The sequence below is a fragment of the Paralichthys olivaceus genome, chromosome 2 (assembly GCF_024713975.1).
Source record: "Paralichthys olivaceus isolate ysfri-2021 chromosome 2, ASM2471397v2, whole genome shotgun sequence".
Lineage (NCBI taxonomy): Eukaryota > Metazoa > Chordata > Actinopteri > Pleuronectiformes > Paralichthyidae > Paralichthys > Paralichthys olivaceus.
Window position 1 is genome coordinate 20,525,106 of NC_091094.1, and position 25,694 is coordinate 20,550,799.

At 41.8% G+C, this 25,694-nt stretch overlaps 1 protein-coding gene across 1 annotated transcript in view; it reads right to left on the minus strand.

Annotated features, from left to right (window-relative positions):
• prickle2b (prickle homolog 2b) overlaps positions 1-25,694 on the minus strand; it is an 86,757-nt gene that overhangs the window by 50,965 nt on the left and 10,098 nt on the right. The gene's annotated exons all lie outside the window — the stretch shown is intronic.

Sequence of the window (25,694 nt, forward strand, 5' to 3'; positions counted from 1 at the left end):
AATATTTCAAAGAATCACCTTTATTGGTCGTCCCTTTGACTAGTGCAACATTTCAGCAAATAGTCCTATTACTACGATTTTGAAGAGAGCCCTGTATGTTTGTATGGTGACTTTGAAGTTAGGTGCCAGGAGATGTTTAGCTTGCTAAGCTAGCAGGACTCTGTTGGAAACAGCTAGTTTGGCACTGACATGTAGCAGCTCCTATGAAGCTCATTTACCACATTACATCTCGTCGGCACAAACAATTTGTCAAATTGGATTCTGGATTTGTGGAACTTTTTCGTCACAGTGATGGAACAGTTTGATTGACAAGTGTTTTTATCAGACTATTTTATCTATAGACAGTTTTTTACATGGATTTTCAGAACTGGATTCTCAAGCTAAGCTGCAGAAAAATGAAGACTTCATATTTACTTAATGTATTCTGTGTATTCAGTTGTACAATAACTGATCTAGGACTATGGTATATACAGTGTATTATTTTCAATCGTCAGCAGTCAATCAGTCTACTCTTCCTCTTTCAAACCCACATGGGCAGCAGTGAAAGGAAACATCTGCTAGAGCACTCTTCAGAATCTTTCCTCTGTAAAAGTGGGACTAATGTACATTCAGTGAGCGATGGATAACTCAAATCGGCCCAATTTGGCTGGGTCCTTGTAATAGGTCTCTGGAAGCCAAAACCTGAACTAACCAAAGATGGCCACCTCCAAATGAAGGTTCCCACCGCACCCGCCGTCCCTCCCTGCCAGTCATATGTCAAATAAATACAGGAAGAGAAACGCTGAGGGAGAGAGCGAACACAGGAAAGAGCGATCTATCTCCGCGCAGTCCGAGCTTGAGGTTTCTGGCTCTGTCAGTGACTGCGATTTGGGCTGAATGTCATCACGTCTTCTATGGTGCTCTAACTGTGCACCTACTGTTTCAGGAGTGTGGGATAGCTTAACGCACAGCTGTAAATCTTGAGGGATATCTGGAGAACAAGCAGAGCTGCAGCTGAGAGAGAGGGCGCCTGTCCACACCTGACAACAGTGACTATGTTGTTTCTGCTGAGTGTATGCACCACGTATTCACCCATTAAAGCACAATGAAAAACGAAGAGGTTCAGGTGAGGACATGTTTGTACAATGTACTGTATTTAGATCAAATCACTTACAAGCAACACGTGTTTCCTTTCGTGCTACTATGGAAACTAACTGCATAAACCGGCGTCACTTAAATCTGATAAAAAAGCTCACCAGCATGTTCAAAATAGGCTGAGATTCACCCTGCTGCTGTGCAAGGAACAATTGGCCCCTTCTGTCCAGAAGAAAATAGCAGAAATGACCAGGATAAAGTGCACCAGCTGACTGCACACAAAGCCCTCACACCTCACTTTCCTAATCACCGACCTAATGCTTTTTAAGAAATGAGATCATCAGTCACTGTTTAAAACTAGACATGCGTAAAGAGGGCCTAATGTGCAGTCAGGAAGACAAAAAAAAAAAAAAAACACCCCCTCGTCCCTCCATGCCCACACAGAGAGGATAAGTCATGTACTGATCCCCTCTTCCCTTCAGGAACAAATGAAGTTATCAATCAACCTCAGTCCCACGGAGAGAGGGGAGAGATGGCCAGAGGCATACAGTGAGCAAAGCTGAGGCGGCCAAAAACACTGGAGGAATACAAGCTGATTGTTTGAGGCTTCTACAGCACAGTAACACACATTATATACATGTGTAAATCGCACACTGACACATTCCTGTGGCACTATTTCAAATAAGGGAGGTTTCTCATACATTTATATTCTCTAGTACAGTGCCTGTTCTCTAGCCCTGATGCTCTGGAGCCAAATGCTGTTATCTTATCATTCATTGCATGTCAGGTATTTCAGAGCTCTGTTAAGCAACCGACAATACTCAGACCCAAGTTAACAACTGTTCAAATTAAAGTAATTATATTTAGTATAAAGCATTACAGCAACAAATGACCGTTCTGCTTTTACTTTGAGACAAATTGCAGAACAGGAAGTGATTATGTAAATATTTTTGCCACAATGGAGATCAGCAGGCGTCACTGGTCAGTCCGTCTGTGTCGTTAGTGATCGTTAAGGCATGGTGCCTCAACCCCATACAATTATCACCTGATAGTATAGTTAATCGCAGTTCTAGGAAGTGCCTTAGTGGCTCTCAGCGCATTGTTTTGTTTAACAACTCAAAATTGTACCGTTTTGGTTGAGCCCTACTGCTCGTTTCGACTGCACCAAGCAACAGTGATGAGATTGTGAACAAAGAGCTGCATTTTGCAGCAACCACTGTTTGATACGTCCTTTAGGAATCAGAAGAGAGTGAATTTTCCGCAAAAAAAAACAAGCTTTAAAAGAATTAGTTGTTAATTAGCCTGAAGAGACATAAACAACAGCACAGCTGTCAGAGCCATAAACTGAACAGCGTATGATATGGAACAGAGGTGCCTTTTCAATAAAGAGCCAGATGCTGTTCAAAACTTAAAGGAGGTTGAAAAAAAAGATCAGTTGCTATTCTTACCTGTGTGAATAACTCTCTCTCTTTGGAAGCCAGAGAACATTTAGTCTACAGAAAGTACACAAAGGAGGCTGCAGCGATTACATTCAGTTGTGAAATCATTCTCTGTGTTGAAAAGGGGCTTTTGGATACTTACAGAACTGAGAGTGAATAGCATCAAAATGATGGTGTCCTTTGTAGAAGAGATGCACTACTCTAGCAAACTCCTCAAGCAAAAGTAGACAAACTCAGTTAAGTCTGCATGTGCATTGTCTAAACTCTAAAAGTGCGTCAAGGCCGTGCTCATCCCATGTAGTCACAAAAAGGCCTGGAATTTGTCATGTGACCCACTGAACTCATCCTCTCATGGTTTCTGGCTGTCAGTCCCTTATTAGCTAGGCTGCATTTCTCCCTCATACAGCGTGATGGGTGGTGAGGGCAGCGGTAAGGCCAAAGACCAATGCTGAGCTTTGGCCAAGAACTATTTAGAAAGAGAAAGAAAGACAGAGGGGATGAAACCAGAGGGAAAGAAAAGAAGAATAGGGGATAGATTGAAACATTTGTGCTTTTGTTTGAAGGAGAACAAAAACACAGAGTGATGAGGACAGAGAGCAGAAAATAAATGGACTGTGTGGCTACTGGAGAGAAACCAAGTGTGCACTCCGCAGTCAGCCTTTTGGCAGAGCCTGTGGTGTCCATTGCACATGGGTAACCCTGCAGAGAGAGCAGCACACGCACACCAACAAAGAGAGCCAAGATAAAGCAGTGCCACAAACTTTAGGGGGATTTTCGAGGCAGGGTGGTTTTCTTCAGGCAAAAAAAATAACTCTGGGGCATCGCACTGCAGCTAACCAAGAAGCCAAGATAGGATGTTATTAGACAAAATAATTTTCACAGCTGTTTCTGATCTGTTTGTGTGGAGGAGAGGAGAGGAGGGAATGGAAAAGTGAGGAAATATAAGGGTAGGAAGGATAGAAGCAAAAAAAAAAAAAGATAGGGGAGGGAAAAGAGTTGCTGACTGACACTTTGACAATACCTCAACAACCACACACACACAAATGCACGAAAGTCCTCCAGGACTTAACGTTGTCCTTGGAGAGCTCTTGAGGGCAAATCCCTCTACTTAGAGGAAGGCTTAGATTTCACAGAACCCACCTGTTTCACTTGCACATGTAAAGCCCATGAAAATTCCTGCTAACTGTGAAAAGGCATTTCTATGGACAAGTAGTGAATTAGTTCAGGAGTCTTCCATCCTGTGCATCTTTTAATCCTTTCTTTTCTTCTCATCTTTCAATCTGTTCTCCTTCCATTCCCTAAGAGGGCCTTAAATTCTGGGGAATATTGGATACACACACACACACACACACACACACACACACACACACACACACACACACACACACACACACACACACACACACACACACACACACACACACACACACACACGTTTTAGCAGTCTGCACAGTTAGTCATTATTAACTGTCCAGTCCACCTCCAGCGGAGAAGACACAAGCTAATAACCTGTTCACGGGGGAAGAACTGTCAGTCAAACCCAACAGGAAGACAGCACATTAGAATAAAACAAACACCAGCTCTCTACCTGATGATTACGACATGCCGTGGTAAGTTCAGTAGAATAACTCTTTTGATTCAGGGGATAAAATATGAAAAACAGTCTAATACCATATAAGGGGAAAATAATACATAGAATGTGGAAAGAATTTAAGAAGGAATTATTTAAACAAATTATCATTGTTATATGAATAAGTCAATTCAGCTTTTTTATGCATCTGCTTTTCTCAGCCATTTTTAGTTGTTTTTCACCAAACTGTCTGGTGAATCAGATGTTAGTCAGGATCATCACATCATCCATCTTTAAGTCCTCCTCAGCAGGAGTCCTAAATTCACACGTACAGACTCCCACACACACACACACTGAAATACGTGCACACACTTAACTGAGTAATCAGCCAGGGGCTGTGAATCCAGACAGTCCATCTGCAGTGGGTTTTCCTGTTGGGCATTCATGGGTATCATGAAATCACAAACACACACTAATCCAGCCAAGTCTGATTAGGCCTTGACCTGGGTGAACCCTGACCTGTTTGGATGTTCTGTGTGTGGGGTCATATTTGAGTGTGTGTGTCATGTTGATGCACACACGCAGTCATGCAGTCTAAATAATGTCTCAGTGACATGGGCATCTACCTCCTGCTCCAGCTGTTATTCAGGATCTAACCGCAAATTTCAAATGTCTCTATCGAAAGGGTTGTGTCATCTGTGTAGAGTCTGTTCATGTGCGTCAGTTTTGTGTGTGTGTGCGTGTCTGTACAGCTGGGTTTGCATGGGTGAAATGCTGCCTTTGTTTATCACTGTAGCCACATTGATGAGCTGTGGCTGAAAGCCTCATCCTAACAACGAGTCTTTTCCCTCTTCAGACCTCAGAGGGGGGAAAAAAGGTGGAAAGCCCCCTCAGTAACTGGTTCCAAGTGTAACACTCCAAAGCTAAACCTCTCACCATACACACACAACACATGCTTTGCTATTCAGTGTCATTAAAAAGCCATCGCCTCCCTCTCTCGTGCGCCCAAATAAATATAATCATGAACTGAGAACAGGGTGGAGGAGCAAAAAAAGAAAAAAAAAATCCCACAAACTGGAGGAGCTCCATTTGTGGTGACTGTGGCTTCACAATATGGGACTGCTGGAGTGTTTCCAAAACAGGCACGTGGCCCCCTGTTCTAACAGCTGAGGCCCTGAGACCACCACCCCGCCCCAACACACACACACACACACACACACACACACACACACACACACACACACACACACACACACACACACACACACACACACACACACACACACACACACACACACACACACACACACACACACACACGGACTCCAGGGATCAGCTCTGTGTGACATAATCAATCAGTAGGATATTGCTTCTATTGACAGTCCCCAGAAGAGTCTCCTTTTGTTTGATGATCTTTCACCCATGTTTTTGTCTCTCTCTTTCTTCTTACTTCACTCTTTGCTCTTTCGTTTATTCCTCCTTCTTTCAGTCTTACACCGACCTTTGTAGTCCATAGCAATTTTCTTTCCTCTCTTTCATACTGTACTTCTCGCTGTCACCACCATCCACTCTGCAAATCTATCTTTCTTCTTTCATTTCCGCTGCCATTTCAAGAAAATACCACACAACCGCAGGGAACACACACACACACACACATACACCAATTCATTGATCCTCACCCTTAACCCAATCAGACAACACACAATGATTCCTTCCTTTGGGGGGAAGGAATGAGGGAATGGGGAGGGGAGTCATAACACAAGGGCTCATGCATATTTCATATCCACTATGATACACTTTCTGGTCCATGCATAATGCAGACACTGTTTAAGGATGAGCTTTGGGGGGTGGGAGGGGATTTAAGTTGGGGAAATGAAATGGAAAATGAGATAGCACCAGCTAACAGCCCATCACTCCATAATTTGAACACAGTGTGTCTGCACACAAACACCCAACGTCTTGACCCAAAGTCGGCCTCCAAGCCATTCATCAGGACGAAGGATAGATGCTGTCTTTGAACTGATCCAAGTGTTTTTTATCCAGCTGAGACCTCACATGTGGTGAACAAGATATGTTAACCAGACCATCATGTGTATCTCTATTCAGTGGAAAATGGGCAAAGGTCAATTGGAAAATTAATGTTGTGGAACAAGGATTCCAGCTCCACAACAACAAAATTTGCCACTTCAATGTAGATGTTTGGTAGATCACCAAATCCATTATAGTGTGTTTAGCCATCGTAGATGGAATTCTCACCAACTGCTGATGTTTTAACAACTGCCTCATCTATATTTTATGCTCAATGCTAATTAGCAAATATCGATGCAAACATTATCAACTAAAATGATCAGTGTTTAGCAATAGTGTGCTTTAATTTTGCTTCATAATTGCGACTGCAGCCTCATACACCGAGGCTAAACAACCATATGTTCTAAACGGGGTAGGCTAACACCTGTGTTAACTAATGTGCATGCTAAAGACAGTAAAATAATTATCCAAGCTTTACAGACCAACTTTTAGGGACATCTTCACTGTGAGCATGCCCACAATTACCCAAACTGTGGGTAATTGTGGGTTTATCATGGGGCGGTGAAGGCAGGGCAAACCCATAATAATCCCATATGGGCCAACACAAGTCTTGCCCTTTGGGGCTCCTGTGTGGGCTTTTTGAAAACCCACATAGTCCCCATGTGGGATAACTCGCAGGCGGCTCAAAGTAGTTCTGACCAGGTGGGGGCCCAGCGGGACAGCCCACTCTGGACCCCGCTTAGTATGGGTAACCCATACTCATTCATTCCACACTTTGCTGTCTCCCACTGGGCTCAATAGTACGGGGCTCACATGTTCCTTGCATTTCTTGCTAGCGGCGTAGTCCACAGTGGGCTGCTGTGGGATTGCCACAAGAAAGCATGCATAGGGGCCCCAAAGCATCTCCCAGCAGGGTCCTAGTGGGCAAAAAATTGAGTGCAGTGGCCTCATATATTTTACAGGTTTTGATCAACATACACGGCACACAAGGTTTTCATGTGCACTGATCAAGATAATCTGGCTAAACCATTTATTAACAATCGTAGCATCATCCCCGTGCTGCAGTAACTCAGCAATTATTTTAATAAGACTACATCATAACCAATAGAAATGTTGACCAAACTGTAAAAATAATTCCAAGTTGTAATAAAATGGAATTACCCTTTAGCAGAGGGAGGTGGAGCACAAAATGTCAAATTCCCTCAGCAGAAGCTAATACTCATCTTCCTTGAATTCTCTTTATGTACGATCCAGTTCCAGTTAACCAGATGTCATATATCAGCCTCCCTGTGAGGAAGCCAAGCCACTTGTCCCGTAAGCGAGGCTTTCAAGGCACATGATATGAACATCCTCTGTGTTAAAAAGCGTGAGTAAAAAGGGCTCAGTAACTTGGCTGTGACAAAGGAAATCCCTTCTGTTTAGTGGCTTTAACAGAAAACTGTGAAAGTGCCTCATCTACTTTATCAGTGGGTGAACATTTAGACAGGAAACAGAGTCAAAGTGGAAGACGAAAAGAATTTAAGATGGTCTATCACTCGGATGGAAACAAGGCAATAAGACTTCTGTCAGCAGCCTGTCAGTTTAATGAGGCTTGATGTTGGCCTTCCTCTCTCTTTATAGCCGCACTTTCTCTCCTTTTCTCAATGAGTATTTCTCCCACACTCACATTTCTTATCCTTTTCTGGCTTCCTCCTTCCCTCTGTTCTCTCTGTTCTCTCTCTCCCAGTTCTGGGATTTGCTGATTTTTTGCGAGATGCTTCAGTGGTGAATGAGCAAAGTGATTTTAAGTTATTTTATTTCAATCCAAACCTCCTCCGTCCTCTAACCAGATGCACAATGCATGAAGGAGATACCAGAGATGCGTTTCCATGTGCCACTAGGGATGTCCACAATCCATTTCCAGTCAAACAGATGTCATACATCAACCCCTTTCTGAGGAAGCCACGCTAGGAGAGAGAAAGGAATGAGTGAGGGAGGGAGGGAGCGGGCAGGGAGAAAAATAAGGAGGAACAAAAGAATGATCAGGGTAGCATTTGAAAGGCAGCAAGCTGCTCAAAGTCAGACCCCACATGCTACAGTGCAAGCACACACACATGAACACCATAAGATGGAAACAATAGTGAGAGTCTTGTTACTGTCACATTATATTAACTCTCTACAACCTCATCTTCTCACCTTTTTCTATCCTTTTCCTTGTAATTTTTGTTAATTATACCCAATCCACACCCCTACCTCTCATCTTCTTCATACCTCCCACTGTCTCTGTTTAACAGTAAAGAAAGCAATCTGAGGTGAATTTACTCCATTCCATTGAGGGACTACCCATTGTGCTTTTGCCTTCGGCCTAAAAGGCACCATAAAGATTGTCAGATGGGCTCATTATGATTTGTTGGTGCTGAGCAGAAGTCATTAGTCACAATGGGATAAAGGGGGGAGGCAGGTTGGCTGACTGTGCAGCTAGACAGTGGTTAGATACCTGTGGGTGATTAGCTATGGACAGACAAATGACCCTGACACATCTGGTGTTAACATGCAAACTGAGTTATTAGATTCTAATTAGACAGTGAAAAAATGCATGAATTCCATCTGTAACTACACCCTGAAGATCCGATTAGGCGAGCATGTTGGAGAGGTAGTTTGAGGTGCACTGAACAATAACAGGAATGGCGGGCTCATTTGAAATGTATGAATGCATAGATACAAAATGCATGTATCATCTCTGGAAGACATAGCGATAATCTGAGCTAAATGCTAATGTCAGCATGATAAATGTTAATTATGTAGGATTACCCATGTTCACCATCTTTAGTATCTTTAGACTTTTTTGAAGGCAATACATCCAGTAGCAATAATTAATAAATGTCAACTGTAAATTCACCAAAGTTGTGCTCAGATATATCAGCTGGGAGCTATGGATGTCTTTAAAAAAGTTTGCTAAATTATGTTGATATATTTCACAGGATAAGTGATTAGAAGAGAAAATTAGGGAATCTCTATAATACGACATTTGGATTAATCTCAGGAAATTGATAACTGTACTATATTTCATGTCAATCCATACCAAAGAGTCCTGCTTTTATCGTGGATTAAAAGATCACTCACCAACCCAAATAACAGTAAATAAAATAGAAAACTGAAAGCAAAACAACAAATAAGGCAACTAATTGTCCATTTTGGCAATATAAACATAATTTCATTGTGCACACTTGATGTGTTGAGGTGGCCCACTACTCAAGACGAGAGACAGGTTCAATGAAGAGGAAATATAAATGTCCCTGTATATATTGTCTGTTAGTGTCTTTGCCTGTATTCTGGCTAAGGGTCTGGTCTTCCATGAACTTGAACAGAAGAACACAAGGATGGTTGAATGCACTTAAATATGATCCATATATAAGCTCTGGAACCTAAATAGGATGAATAATGGATGTTGGATGGATGGCTGGAGTGTGACATGTGTTATTAATCTAAGATCTTGCTGCACATTAATTCTGAACACACCTTGTCTTCCCACAGGGCTGAAATACACTGTACATGACGTACAAAGATAATTACAAAGTGCTGAAACTAAAGGCATCAATTATGTATATGACTGTGATGAGCAGTTACTGGGTGCTCTGTGACAAACATCTTTATATTGGAAAATCAGGAAAAATAAAACGTGTGACCAACAACTGTTAATACGGCAAAATGTAGCTGTTCATTCGTGTCTGAAATGAATGTCAAGACTGAGACTGGCAGTTAGTTAGGCCGAGAGGATTTGAGTTAGGCATCTGTCAGTTTATGACAATGACTATTATTTCTCGCTCCCCCTGTCCCCTTCATCCATGGTGCTGTCCTGTGTGTGTCCAGGCTTTGCTGTTCATGGTTCAGGGCTTCTATAGGTTTACGACAATTCCCTTGAGACACCATGAGACAGAGTGGAAAAGAAAAAAATCTCATTAAAAAAGGGATCATCTGCTGTCGACTACCGTCCCGGCCCCTACCGAGCTTGGACCCAGAGAAAATGCAAATGGCCAGAAAGACGCCGCAGTGCATTGGAGCGCTGCCATACTGCATATTGCTGTCAGCTGCATATTGGACAGTACAGTTTTCAAAAGTAGAAAACAAGGAGACCTAAAAAACAAGTGAACACACACTATGAAAATCTGCTGATGGAAATATCTAACATTAATGCTTTTTTGGTTCTGGTGCTTTATGAAATAATGATGAATAATGAAAAGAAAACTGCATCTGACCACAGAACGTCTGCATGACCATTGGTATTCCATCTGAAATAGCTATTAAAGAAAAAAAACAACTTTACTTGGCTGAAGTGAGGAAATGAGTTAGAAAGTCAGAAATGAGGAGAATTGTTTCATTTCAGTGTGTTGAAAGCAGTGAAGCTTAAATTAACTGCTTCATTTGAGGCACAGGCTGAAATTGGATACTTGATTAGATCTCATGAGGAGCTGCATATTTGCACGAGAGAGGAGAAGCGAGAAGAGAATTAATTGTTTTAGGCCTGAAAATGACCACATTTGCAATCAGTTAATCTGCTAATTGTATTTTCTATTCATCGATCTGTTTGAAAAACAAAGCTTTTAAATTAGCAGTGGCGTTAAATTAAAAAAGACAGGCACATTTTGTTCTATGAAGGGCTGTTTTTAAGCTTTGAAATAATACAACAATGGCTCCATTGAACTTAAGCTTTGCAGTGAGACATACCATGAACCAAAACATATTTCAAGACAAACATTTTCATGTCATATGCCAGGAAAAGTGCAATTCTAATTAAAAACACTATAAGAGACACAATCTACTTCATGAAAAGGCTACCTCACTGAGGGGTACAACTCAATGCACTACTCTAAAAAAAATACTTAAATGATTCATTTATTTAATTTAAATAAAGTTGTATAAATTCATATATCAATCTGCTTTAAATTAACTTTTCATTTACGTCAAAATACTAAATAAATACTTAATTTTTACCTTATCGACTTGAAGTAAAATCCATTATATTGAACTTGACAGAATAGGTTTTTATTTACAGTTAAAATGTATTTAATTTATCTTAATTTATGATTGAAAATATAATTCAATGTCATTTCATTTATTGACTTTTCTAATTATTTCCACTTAATCCATTGCTTAGTTCAATTACCCAACTTAAATGAATCTATTTAGGTAGCCTAATTCCTCCCCATGCTCCACCATGTAAAGATGATTAGTTGATTTCACCTTCACTAACACTCTGGTCACCTGCCAACCAGACACCATGGACATAGTCTGTGGTCAGTCATAGTAATGGGGTCACCTCTAAATCCCTGATCATGAAGTCTCAGCTGTCATGATTCCTGTGCTTTACTTTCCTCCCAAAAAATAAAAAAGTGACCCTCACATGAAAACCTCTTTGATCATTACCTCATTGTAAAGTCAAACTACAATAACTTTCTAATTGGCATATTTTTTTGTCAAGTTTTAAATTCCCCCTCTTTCTGTGCTGTTATTGGAGAGAGAAAAAGCTCCTTCAGACTAATAATAATCTTCTAAATGTGCTTTGCTGTCCTATTTTTTTTAAACGATACCATCTACACTACTTGCATTGCAAATTTTCACCTGAAAAAGGTTGCCTCATCCCAAAAAAATACCCCTCTCTCAAATATAGCACTCATTAGCTGAAATTAGTCAGGTTGCCTTTGCACTACAAAGGTTGGAACCAGGAAGATGTAAATCGATGTGAAAGTGAAAATGGGAGATCAAGAGGAAAAAGGAATGGGAGACAGACTTCAAAGTGTGTGGAAAAATAATAATTTCTTCTGGTGGTAGTGTAACAGGTCACCGTCTCAGCGTACAAGGATGCTGTCAGCAGCCAATTTACAGTGGATACCCTCGCACTGTTTTTCTCACCATCCAATCCCCCAGGAAAGTAATGTAAAAAAGTTTAGCACGCTGCAACGCCCTGCCTCTGCATCTTCTCAAACGTGTCCAGTGGTAATGTGACCTCTGCTCCATGGTGTTTCCCAGTCAAGCCTTATTTCCTGTACATCAAAGCCCCACCCCTGTGAGGAGCTCCACTCGGAAAAAAGCAGCGCTCCTCTGAGGTGGCTTAATCTGAGGTGACGCTCTATAAAAAAGCCAACACACTGTATGGTTTTGTCAGAGAGCGGGTGTTCCCGTCTGGCTTGCCCACCTACATCTCCATCCCGCACAGTTTCCTACTTCAACCAGGGGACTGTTTAGTGTCCAGAGCTCAGGCCTTAATGGCAGATGAATCCTACATGCCTAATTAAATCCTCTCTAGCAGAGGATTAATGCTAGTTGATCAGCACAGCCACCTATATTTAAAAACTCTAACAAGCAGCTATAAAGCACATGTGGCCCAGTTTACATTAGCAGCTTGGAAGAAGAGAGATGGAATAAAGGTCGAGAGGGTTTTTCTGTGTGTATATGTGTGTAGAGAGAATTAGCCAATATATACTTTGTGCCTGTGCCTGTGTGTGTGTGCATGGACCATATGGAGAACAAATTAGACACCACACAAATCACAGGGAAGTCTGGTGTGTTGAGCAGGAGTGGCCTTGGATGCTGCTCCAGCTGTGGGATTTGAACAACGCTGAGAGGAACTGTCCATACCTGCCAGCACTGTGGGGTTATAGTGTCAAGGCAGGATGTTCTGTATAATGTTTCGAAAGTGGAAAGGAATATGTTGTTACTTTAACCCCTCACTTTAAAACTTATTAAGCCGTCATCTTCTACATATATTCAATGACAAAGTATAATAACTTTTTTAAAGTTCTTCGGAGGACATCAAGACGAGTGAAACTAGTGAAAGAGAAGCCGTCAACTGCAAAGAGTACGCATCCCACACAGCGGCTCAGGAAGTACACCTCATATTATACCCGCCTCCACACCACCACAACTCCGCTTCAACCTTTTTCCATTAAGGAGCTGAAAGCACCGTCTCCAAAGAGGAATAATTTGATGCTGTCGCAATTCAAACCTATTTTCAGGACAAAATAACAGTGAAACGAGATGACTCACGCCACAAAGACCGTCAGAACAGTTGAAGAACAAGCGTGACGCAAGAGTGTAAAAAAAGACAGCAGCGGAGTGGGTGTAAAAAAAGTACAGCGGCTTGGAATGAAGACGAAATCACATTTTATGGAATCACGAAAGGAGAGAGAACCAACGTATCTCACCAAGATTATTGACCTCAATCTTTACAAATAAGTTCAGGCACTGAGGAGTCTGATCGAACTTGGTAAAGTCTTTTTTAGATAAATGGCTTTAATTTTCTACTGACAGCACTGAGGGGCTGATTGCTCTTAATAAACATATTGATCATGAGACAATATATAAATATTTCCCACTCTGGCCACTAATACTCAGTTTAGCTTGCCCACTCACAGAGCAGTGACTGCTCCATACAAGATCTGGGCAAACAGAAAGAGAGAAAAAAGATGTTCCAGAGGTTTTAAGTTGTGGACTCACTGGCCAGATGTGTTGGTAGCCACACCCCACCAGATCTTTCTTTCCAGTGAAATAAACTATGTAAAAACTCTTGTGTATTTCTATACATCTATGGATGTATGCTGTCTCAGTGACCTCTGACTCCGTGATGTTGATAGCAGTGCTCTGTAGGAGTCACACCATCTGTTGCAGGACTCCTCGGTCTGCTTGTCTGTGAAGATAGTTCTTTGCCTCTGGAGTTTTTTTGCCGTGTCAATTTAAAACTGATTTTCAGGCACCACTCTGATGGTCCTGCATGATGGATAAGAATCTAAACATCTAAAGTGCCTGTGCAGAGTACTGAATGTTTATTAGATGACTAATTTAAGGAAAAGAGCTTGAGTATGGGATTTGTGCACTACAAGCCATAACAGCTTCAATGCTCTTTTCTTCCATTCAGTGATTAAATTATGCCACTAAAGAGCCCTGTCCAGCTTGTCAATCCACGGAAAGTCAGGGTTGAAGCATGTGACAGACAATGCTATCACATTCAAAATATTTCATGACTATTTCTGCACTATATGGAGGCATCAATTTCTGCCATGACCTCCAGTGGATGTCCGCAGAATTGGATCTGGACTCTTTCAGGTGTTTGCCTTTCACGCATGAAAAAACATATTCACGAACACAGAAAAATTTGGAGGATTCAGGTGAGGGGTGGTGCAGCAGGCAGAGGTAGGATGTAACATATTCATTCTGTTGCAGAGATCCCATGTTTCACATGATGTCACATCAACACTGGGTTTGGCCCTTAACACCAAAATGTCTGAAAGCAGCTTGTGTTTCTTCCCTCTTCCAATCAGTTCTTTCCTGTAACGGTGTCACTTGAAAAGTTTCACATGCACTCGTAGATGTACAGACAACTCTAAATATGATAAACATACTATAATTCTCAGTTGAGTGAGCTTTGCTATGAGTTCTAGGCAGATTGACGGATGTTTACTTAATATGTAAAGAGATGATTGCATTCATAGAGAGCCTGAGTGAATAAAAAAAACATTGTGTCATGTCTGTGTCCAGATATGACGGCGTAATCGCCACAAGAAGGGAAGTGTATTTTGGCAGCAACAACTGCATTTAGATTTTTCAAGTAATTGCTTGTCACCTCTTTTCCTCATGTGACACCTCTTACTTTATATGCCCCCCTTTCTGCTTTCCTGTGCAGCCCCTCACAGTTTGAAAGCGTCTGGCTCTAGGTACAAAGACTTGAAACAGGAAGAAATCGTTTTCTTGGCTTTTTCCAATGGTAACAACATCCACCTGAGCAATGATTTCTTGGACTCACTGCTGGATGCCTGGCAACCTCATACTAACGACAAGACTCTTGAAGTAACCGCGCCCAGCCATTAAATAGTCACATATCCCCATAAAACCACAATCACTTTTACATTCTACTTTTAGTGCAGAATAAACAAAATTGAATGTGTTAATTTGTGAGGTTTAGAACCACTGATACGTTGATTTTATGAACTTTTTTTGCAGAGCCCACTTAGCCATTTTCCAGTTTCCCTTTTTATGTCAAACTAACTGGCTGTTTGTTGGCGGTATAGCTGTATATTTACTGTAAAGACATGGACTCAATCTTCTCATCAAACTCAGAAAGCCATTAAGGTTATTTCTCAAAAATGTCCAAACCATATAGTCTTTACTGTGGTTTGTGCGTTATTAAAAGACATCAAGTACAATTACAGAGAAGCCAATGATGTGAGACTGCCAGAATTATAGACTCCTTCTGTTGGTCACGATTGTTTATATTACACAAATGCACGTTCAAACGTTTGGTTCAGTTTTGACTTCAGTGAACAGCAAAGAGACGTCGCTCGAGGTTTCCTCCTGAAAAAAAGGAGTTTTTTTTCTCTCCGCTGTCGCCAAGTGCTGGCTCACTGTGGGATCTGTTGGGTTGCACTCTATAATATTGTAAGGCCCCGACCTTAAATGCCTCGAAATAATGCATGTTGTGATTTGGTGCTATAAATATAAAACTGAATCAAATGATTTGAGAGGCAAAACATTACAGCGACAGATGTAGATTTTTTTTCCCACACTCCTCTTGTTCTGTAAAAACACAGTCTGCATGTGAATATGCAGAATCTTTAGGGGGGAGACAAAGTTTTGAAGATTTCAGTTTTCTGTTTCTAGTTTGATCACATTTGAGGAGCCTTTGGTTGCCAGTAGCTTAATGGTCATTAGGACCTAAAGAAAAAGTATCACTGTGTTTCCTGTGAAGAAACATTCTACTGATTAAAGAAACTGTCTGATTGTAAACAGTGTGTAGTGGTGAGTCTTGGATTGGATATCCCAAAATATTGGCTGCTGCACCCAGAGGCTAATTCGTCCTTTGCCATTCGCCGATGGGCTCCAACATTGGAATGGAGGTAAATGCAACACAAGAGTGTGACGAGACTCAATTGACATATGACCAGACCCAAAACAAAACAAAACAAAATCTTCTTTTACATTGCTCCAATTTATGAGCAACTTAAAAAGCATTTCATTTCTAATTGTTCATCATTCATCCATACTTGGTTTGAATTTAAATCAGCTTCCTGATTTGTAATGGCTTACACACTGGCTCTGACTCTGTGAATGAAAGCTTTCTGAAATATGATCTTGACGGATGCCCACTTAGCAAGTGAACCCCAAAACTACCCAGCCCCCTCTACCAGGCTAACCTCTGGACGTAAATAAGTCCCACATGTGCACCTTTGGCAGGAGCATGACCCTGTTGACCCTAAACAAGGCCTATGCTGGGCCTTGCTAATGACACCCCCCTACCACCCTCCCTGGTCTGGTCCATGATGCCTGACTGACAGTCGTGGTCTGCACACACAAACAAACACACCACATTGTCGAGCTGGAAACTCACACACACAAAATCCCAATTATTATGGTTAAGTCCTTATGAGTTTAATTGGATGAAAGATATGGAAAAAAACATGCTGCATCTCCCTACTTCTCATAATTTTAATTTTTTTGTGTCATACTAAGCAGAAATAAAATACCATGATGTATTCAAAGTTAAAACAAGAGGCTAAGTAGGGGTGATGAGCTGCGTGCCTGATTGTGTTTACAACAGTTATTGTCAGGCCACACACAGATAAACTCATGAAGAAGGACAATCAGATGCATCTGAGTCACAAGGTCTTCTGGGAAAGGAATCTGATTGGACAGATGATCTAATAAACCATAAATCTCTGGTATTGTGCAACTATAAACTGTTTTGATGAGAGAGCTGAGCACTATAAAAAAAATGAGCCAGTAACAATAAAAACACTGGGTATGAAACTGACTCTTCCGAGCAACAGCAGGGTCTGAAACTCCACACAACACAAGTGGTGTGTGACACCAGCGTGTGTAGGCATAGACGATTCTTCTTTGTTGTGCAACACTGACTATAAACTTTTGAGGCCAAGCACGCTCACGCTCCGGCCGCCCTGGCAGATCCTTCCAAAGAGCACTCTGTGGATGCTTCGCAGCTGTCAGGCTGTTATCATCAACGTTGCTCCCTAAGAGACTCGTGAAGCTCAATGTCGACCAACATTATGATCCTGTCCTCTGCAGAGAGTTTCCACTTCGGTGTAGACACACTTCTCAGCATTAAATGTCTACATGTGCAGCCAGGTCCCTGTCCATCTCCCACACACAAACGCATACACACACTTTATCATTTCCTCCCCATTATAACCTGCTGGAGCACAGGTGTCGACTAACCAAATCCAATTGCATGAGGCAGGAGCAAATGACTTGAGTGTGAGTGTGTCTGTGTGTGAGTATGTGTTTGGTGTGTGTGTGTCTGTCTGTGTGTGTCTCTGTGTGTGTGTCTCAGCAACAGTCCAGTGTCGGTCCAATGTGTTTGGGAAGCCGACCCATTCACTCCCTTCTGTTGTGTCACATAATGAATCAGACCAGACAGCTAATAATATGCACCACTAGCTCTGAAGTTAACCCAATGAGGACAATTACTTTGCCCTTTTCGGTCAAAATATTTAGAATATAATTATATTTTCTGAGACAAACACACAGCTGCCAATTTAGTACTGCATTTTGTATTTTCTAGTTTACGTTTTAGTATTCTGCTTCCTTTCTTCTACCTTTTGTATGATTTACACTGATTATGTTTAGCTTAAGCAAATCAATTAAAAGGAATTTTAATGATAAGTGGTTGTTTTGGTCGTAGTTTATATAAATCATTATTTTAAGTCTATAAATTGATTAGATTGCGGCTGAATTTATTGTTCATAATGGAATTTTAAATTAACTACCAAATTTTCTGTAAACTTTCTGCGGTCATCCACATTTGAAATTATTTACAGCACAAACAGTAAGACACTTTTTTAGAAGCACTCTTCAGTTTTCCTGTTGAGAATCAGATGAGAAAATCTATAGCCTACCATTTGATGAATGTACAAGAAATATCATATGAAACAAAAGAAACAGGGGAACAGCAAGCCTGGTCACAATCTGAGTTGTGTGCCTGAGTTTTTTCTCTCTCGGGAGGAATAACATGGAATCACAATTAGCAACCTTTGACAGAACTAGGTATTTCCACTTTCAGTCCTTAAGCTAAACGAAGCTAAGCGGCTGCTTGTTGATATCATCCCATTCATCGTGAAATCAAAAAAGATTATTTCCCAAACATATCAGAGTTTGACAACAATACTTCAGTTGAGTCTTTTTATGTGCTTTATTAACAGTAAAAAAAAAAAAGATTACAACATCCTCTATAGAATCATGTTTTTACATGTAACTTATGGATGTGCAATCAAAATACACATCATTTTATTGTTTCTCTACTGATCCACTCTGATCTTAGATATAAATCAACTGTCACACACTCAAGAGTTTGGACAATAACAGTGAGTTGACTTCTTCTGCCACAACAACATCTGGATCAACAGTGTAGCAAACGCAGCAGCATACAAATCAAGGCTACTACACACACAAACACACAGAGAGGCAAACATCCACAAACAAGTGGTACAGACACACTCATCAACCATTCTCCTCATGCTCCAGATCCATTATTCAGAGGTTTGGAGAACAGCTTGTCTGAGTTAGAGCATCTGCAAGGGAAAAAAGCCAAAGGTGGAGCTGGGAGTCAGTGAGAAATCCCCCCCCCACCCCTTCTTTAAACTACCTTCAACTGCAAGTTAACACGCACACACACAAACACACACTCCAGACGTGACCAGCTACACTAACGGTAAGGCAAAACATAGTGTTACAATAAAAATTTCATCAATCTGACAAAATAGCGGAGTGTAGAGCTCTCAGTGGAATCTGTATGTGTGTGTTTCCTTTAAATGAATGTGCCAGTCAGTCTATGTGCCCACACACACAACAACAACAATCAACACACAAACACAGAGAGGAGAGAGAACAAGTCAGAGACTCAATAAGACTGTTTTGTTCCCCAGAGTTGATAACACAGGGTCAGGATGCAGAAAATAACCAGGCCATTTAAAGAGCACACTCACACATGCACACACACACGCTTCCCTACTGCCATCATCCCACCTTCCATTGTAGAGCGGAACATGAGATTTGGGCTGATCAGCGTCCAACAACGAAACACAATCTGGGGCACGCTTTCAGGCTCAAGTGTCAAGCTATTAAATATTACATACTATTCTTCATATGCTGCTGAGCTCGGTCACGCACAAGTGTCATCGTCCTCATCACACACACACACACACACACACACACACACACACACACACACACACACACACACAAACACACAAACACACACACACACACACACACACACACACACAGCGTCAGGACATCCTGTAGTTAAAGACAGTGTCCAGCATATAACACCTGTCTCTCTCTATCTATCTATCTATCTCTCTCTCTCTCAAACAAACACACCTGTCACTTCCCACACACACGCATGCACGTGCACACGCACGCACGTGCACACGCACGCACGCACTCTCAAAGTTTTACTCCCTGATGTGTCAATCAGAGACAAGAGGCTGAACTAGATCAGGAAACAACTGGGGCATCGTAACCCTCGGCCGTGGCCGATGCGGATCAAGCGTGTCGGCTTATCAAAGACCTGAGAAGATGAAAACAGCCTTAAAACACATGAGAAATAAACAAACAAAACCGAGGGTCTCATAAGCTGACCAGATGGGATTTAAAATGTGTCATAAAATTATATATACAGGCCTGAGCTCAGGCAGTGTGAGCTCTGTGTTCCTACATGACAGGAGCCAGGACTTTCCATACTCTGTGGGTTATCCTCCCGTTTCATCACCAGAGCTGCAGGCAAACCATTTACATTTCGTTCCCAATGTGCTCGCACGGCGTTCATTATATATCAATTACAGCGCCTGTTCCACCAGGACATTAAAGCAGCCGTAATGAGGAAGAAGAGGTTTGGGTTATAACAGATAAATAAACACGCAGATAAATAAAAAGGGAAAATGAGGAATGGCCGTGTTGGAATCAACCAAGAGACAAATTACACCCTGAGACCACTTATAAATATTGGAGTGTTTGATCTCTGCACCAAATAAGTTATTCAGTCTGTGGGGGAAATGATGAGTGTGTGTGTACGTCCCAGGGCTTGTTACTTTACAGAGGGGGTTGGACTGTGGTGAAGCTAAGCTCACTGTTAAGGAATGCAGAGATGCAGCACAGATCACAAGCCTCCCTGACTAAGCAAGTCCAGTCAGCTTTACTGGCCTAAACTGCTGACGCCCTGTTTGAGCAAATGTGGATTGAGGATACCACCAGTAGAGAAAACCAGTATAAAAGCTCTTAATGCACTAATTAGTTGCTAGGCCTGCATCAACACACACACACACACATATCAACACAGACACACAGTCACACACACACTCATACACACACAGACTCACGAACACACACACACACGCACACACGTTTGTACTTCTATCTTAGTGAGGACACTCATTGGCATAATACATTCCCTAACCATCTAAACTAAATGCCTAAACCTATAACACCAAGTCTTAACCCCCTCGATTAAAGGTGGGTCAGAAAGTGAGGACCGGCCCAAATTTCCCTAAATGACCACACACACACACACACACACACACACACACACACACACACACACTTATGTTGAAAAACATACATCAATAATAATCATGTGAAACTGACTTTCACATGTTCTATTGATGGTTCTATAGGAGCCAAGTTGGAGCCACAGTTCTGCTGTATTCATGCAGGTCATAAGATCTTAGTCGGCAATATGTCAACTTGTGTGTCTCGACTGTGATTGTGGGAGATATCACGAGAACATCCCGCCTGTCTGTCTGCACTCTGGTTGGTCTGTGATGAGCCCTGTGGTGTGGGAAAACCCCAGGGTAGGGGGATTACATGGGAGAAAAGGGGGGATTTGCTGGTTAAAACGCTGACCTCTGACACACATACAACGTCCTTTTGATTCGACAGATCCACTCATTCTACTTCCCGACTCCGCGATCACGCTGTCACCTAACGGAAGTCACACACTGTCATGGCTAACATGCAGCTTAGATGCAGCTTTGTTACGTGACAGAAAGGCAAGGGGACATTTGTCAGCCTGGGACGCTGCTGAAACATTGCTGGCGTTTCAACAACCAAGTGTAATCCAGTCATACTGTTCATGTGAATCATTTTCTAACACACTGTTGAAAGTGAGACTGCTGACCTTCATTTTGATTACACTAGTGCAGTGTCCATTTCAAACCTGCATGTTTAGAATGGGCTGTGTGAATGCTCCAGCATGAGTCCTCCTCAAACAGTTCAACAATGTACTGTCACTGTTTATTGTTTGTGTGCAGAGCTTTTTATAAACAGTCTATGGTGCAGAGTGTGAAGCCAATAAGTGTTTCAGACAGACAGAAAGAAAGACAGAGAGACGTTTGTGGAATTAGAAGGTAGACTTCCAGACACACATTTAACTTTTTTTAAGTGTATGTATGTTCTCACTGTGTAGAGTTAGGGCCTGTGTCATTTTTATCGTCAAAGCTTCATTGAGCTCTTTCAACATCAAACTCAAGAGCTGTTGCCATTTGCTGCTTGTTCCAACTACAAGAGTATCAGGTTGTGAAATAAATCACAGAGGGGGGTGACAATGGAAGACCACCTTACTGGTGAGTAACTCTGGTTTCACAAGATTTTCAAACTGAACAAACGGAGGGTTTACCTCCACGGCTCGAGCACTCTGAGGGCCAGGAATGAATCAGAGATATTTTTTAATGTATGTATAAATACTGCACTAAACAAAAGTCTGGTTTTTATTCTTTTCATGCATGCATCTGTTATATTTTCCACAAGGGGAAGCTGAACAAATGTCAAGGGCAAAAATGCGAACTATCTGCCACTACATCCTGCTGGAAACAAACGAGCGCTCTGTTTGGAGCCGTAACCTTGAATAACTTACTGGATCAACTTAGATATCTGGATCAAATAAAGGTGATGGACTGGGTTCAATGCTGTGATTTATTGGCACTGAAACATCTGAATCCTGATCTGATTTTGAAACTCGACATGATTCAGTTTGACACCATTCGTCAGAAAGAAAATGAGTTTCCCACAGAGTTGCGTTATTTTTGAGGGTCAAAAAGCTTTTGAAACAGCTTTCACATCACGGAATGCGAACTCACTCCCAGTGAACCACGGCCAATAAAAACCACAGAAACAATGCAATTATATTTCTCTTCGGGGATCTGCCCCGAGCTGCTCTGAAACACTGGCCACAACGAGAGAGAAGCACACGCTGCACACTGTGACGTCAAGTGAGCCTCGTTATTGATGTGCTCACTCCATCTTACTGGCTCAACTACCATTGTCATGCTGATAATGCACTGCTTGTCTGGACTGTTGTCAAGGCAGCAACTAACTTACAGCCCTCTCATCGCCTTGGCAACCGGTGAACCTGCACAAATAAACTTGGCCGGATGAGTGATAAAGAAAAATAGAGAAGATGGAGAGAGAGAACATGAATACGCCATTGAAATATGCAGAGCTCTCAAGCTGCAGTAACAGAGACACAGTTTTTACTAAATAGGGTGATGACGGCTTAAAACTGATCGCTGAGGTGACTCTGTCATTACCAGCTCCAATCTCCAACCATCTTAATCCAAATGACTCAAAATCTGTGCCTGTGAGTACAGTGCCCACACTGTCTCTTGGCAACACACACCTAAAAGTACTCGTCAAGGTACTTCACATCCTCGTGTCTGGACTGGCTACACCATGCACCGATAAGGATCTGAAATGTGTTTAAATTTGACCTGTGATGTTTCGAACTTGCCATCAATCTGTCTATCCATCATTTATCTTTTTCACAGTTTCTTTCTCTTTAATCTCAACTGCATAGTTTTAAAATGTAAGGGATGTGGGGTATGTAAAGCTAGACAGATATTAGCCGATATTAACATATTGATATATCATTCTCTACATAGATGGTTGCCAATAAGAAAAGAAAAACTACTGTATAGAAATAGGAGATAATTCAGAAACATCCATCTTTTATCTTTACCACTTATCCTTAACAGGGTTGCAGGGAGCGGAGCACACCCTGGACAGGTCACCAGTGTATCAAGGGGCCAATATAAGAAACAAACTACCAATCACACACATAGTCAATGGACAATATCTACTTGGGACAATATTTCTCCAATTAACTTCAACACCCATCTGCCTGTCTTTGGACGGTGGCAGGACGCCGGAGTATCTGTGGAGAACCAGAAACAGAGAGAAAATGCAAACTCCACACAGAAGGACCCTGGCCGAACCAGGACCCATCTTCCTGTGAGACGACTGAGCTTACTGTAGATCAGAAACAGTGTTGCCATAACATACTCTGTCGAAGATAAACCACAAACAAGTTTAATATTTAGAATACATTACTGTTGTCAGCATGGCTCTTTGAATGGCAATATCAATGTTTATCCACCAGTCTGGTCAATATTAAAACATCTCCACAACTATTTATTGGACTTTCAATTTATACTATGGTCCCCAGAGGATGAATCTTATTGACTTTGTCTTTCTCTGTAGTGCCAGGAGCAGGTTCAATTTATCACTTTTCTTTTAAAATATAAAAAAAATCTACATGATGGAGGAGCACAACATTTTATTAAGACATTCATGAACGCTGAATGGTTTGTAGTAGTATCACAATCATTGGTCCCCACTTTCCATTGAGATAGCACAGGGTTGATATTTCACATATTTTGCCATGAAATGATGGCACAGGCACACAGAGTGAATTATGATAACACTGATGATCTCCTGATATGTGTGTCATCACCAGGTCAAAGGTTTAACTTGTCAAGGACCAGATTTATGACCAAATAACTGTAAAGCCATGATGACATTCTCACCAGCGTCAGCTTTAATTTGCGTTTATCAGCCAATGTTAGCGTCCTAACATTAACTAAGCAATATTGCATTGTCATGGTGCGTTAGCAAGCTGCTGTCAGAATTCAGCTCTAGCGCCACTGTGCCTGCTGACTGCCCAGTTTTATTCAACTGTCTGTTGTCCCACTTTGTCATAATTCTTTAAAAAACTTTGACATTTTAAAAATGTTAGAATTTAAGAAGATCCTTGTCAAAACTGTGGCTGATACATGCTCTTAATATAAACTCTTAAGTATTTGAATTGGTATTGGCATGTTGATATCTGCCTAAAAGAAGCCAGAATCGATCAGGCTGTCGTTAGGTTGTATGTGAGTGCTCTGACCCCAGGTCTTAGTGAAGCAGTGTGTTACTTCTGCTTCAGAGCTTTTTCTTTTCATCTCCTGCTTCTTCTCCCCCACTCCTCCTCCAGTCCTCCCTGCAGCCGCATCAGTTGATATGTACCTGTACAGCTCGGCACGCTGGCCTACTCTCTCATCCATAAAAAACTGCCCTCACTTAAGAGCCCCTCTGCTGTTAATATGCACACAAACACACACATGTAGATTCAGGCTTGACTCATGCAGACGTGTGAGCAGAACCAAAATGACACCTCGCCCACGCCTCAGATGACGTCAAATCGCACACAGGGGAGGAGGACAGAGAGAGGGACGAGGAGAGACATGAGGGAAATACCACGGTGAAAGCAGTGACAGTGATATAGTGCAATTAGGTGAAGGGTTTAATGCTTGAAAAAAGCACGCAATTTAGCACACAAATGCAATAAATGCACACACTTTAAAATTTGCTGTCTCCCTTATATGTTCAGTCTTTTTCAAAATGAGGCATCAAAATGTGACATCAACAACATTAATAAGCCTTGTGTTTTCTCCTGCCTGCTGTTTGACGGAGTGGCTGTTGAGGCTCTTCCCTCAATATTAAACAGCAGCAGTCAATCCTCCCGGGTCAGTGTGCTACTTAAGCCAACCAATAATCAGTAGGCTGACCGAATCAATAAACCAGTGAAATACTTTAGCACTGCAGAGTCATCAAGCTCCTCTTTTGCACTTTGGACAAATGAGGCTTTGGGCTCCACAGGGATTTGGGGTCTGTAAGGAAAATAGGACACATCATTAAAGTAATGGGAAAGTCAAAGAGTGAGTGTCAGCGTCTTTTCCTTAACTTCAGAGGTTAACCTGTAAACAAGATGAGCTGGGTCAAACAGCACTGTATGTTCCTTGCTAAAAACTGATTATATTAAGCATATCTTTGAAGTGATAACCAGATATTCCAAATCATGCCCATGATACAAGGATGGCACCTCCCATGCTGTTGTGCGATGCTGACCTCTACTGGCTGCTACTGACATTAGAGCAGGCACCTTTTCTCCCAAATCATCAACGTGAGAAATTCTTCCAAACACATGTAATCCACCTAGAACTGTGTGTTCTAAGATCCATGTTGGTACAGCTCGGATCAACCAAACCCACCCCCCCAGCCCACCCTCTTGCCTCCGGATGGGAACAGGTGGCTGGACGGAGAGAACGGGGGAGGATAAAACAAGGGGAGGAGAGAATCAAAGAGGTCTTTGAAGTGGTGCACTGCTCAGACCTCACTGCTCTGAGGCTGGCAGGGTTTAAAACTGGTTAGATGAGGAGATGCATGGATGGATGGAGGCAGACAGGAAGAGAATGAGGGAGGGGGGGCGTCGCAGAGACGAAGCTTTA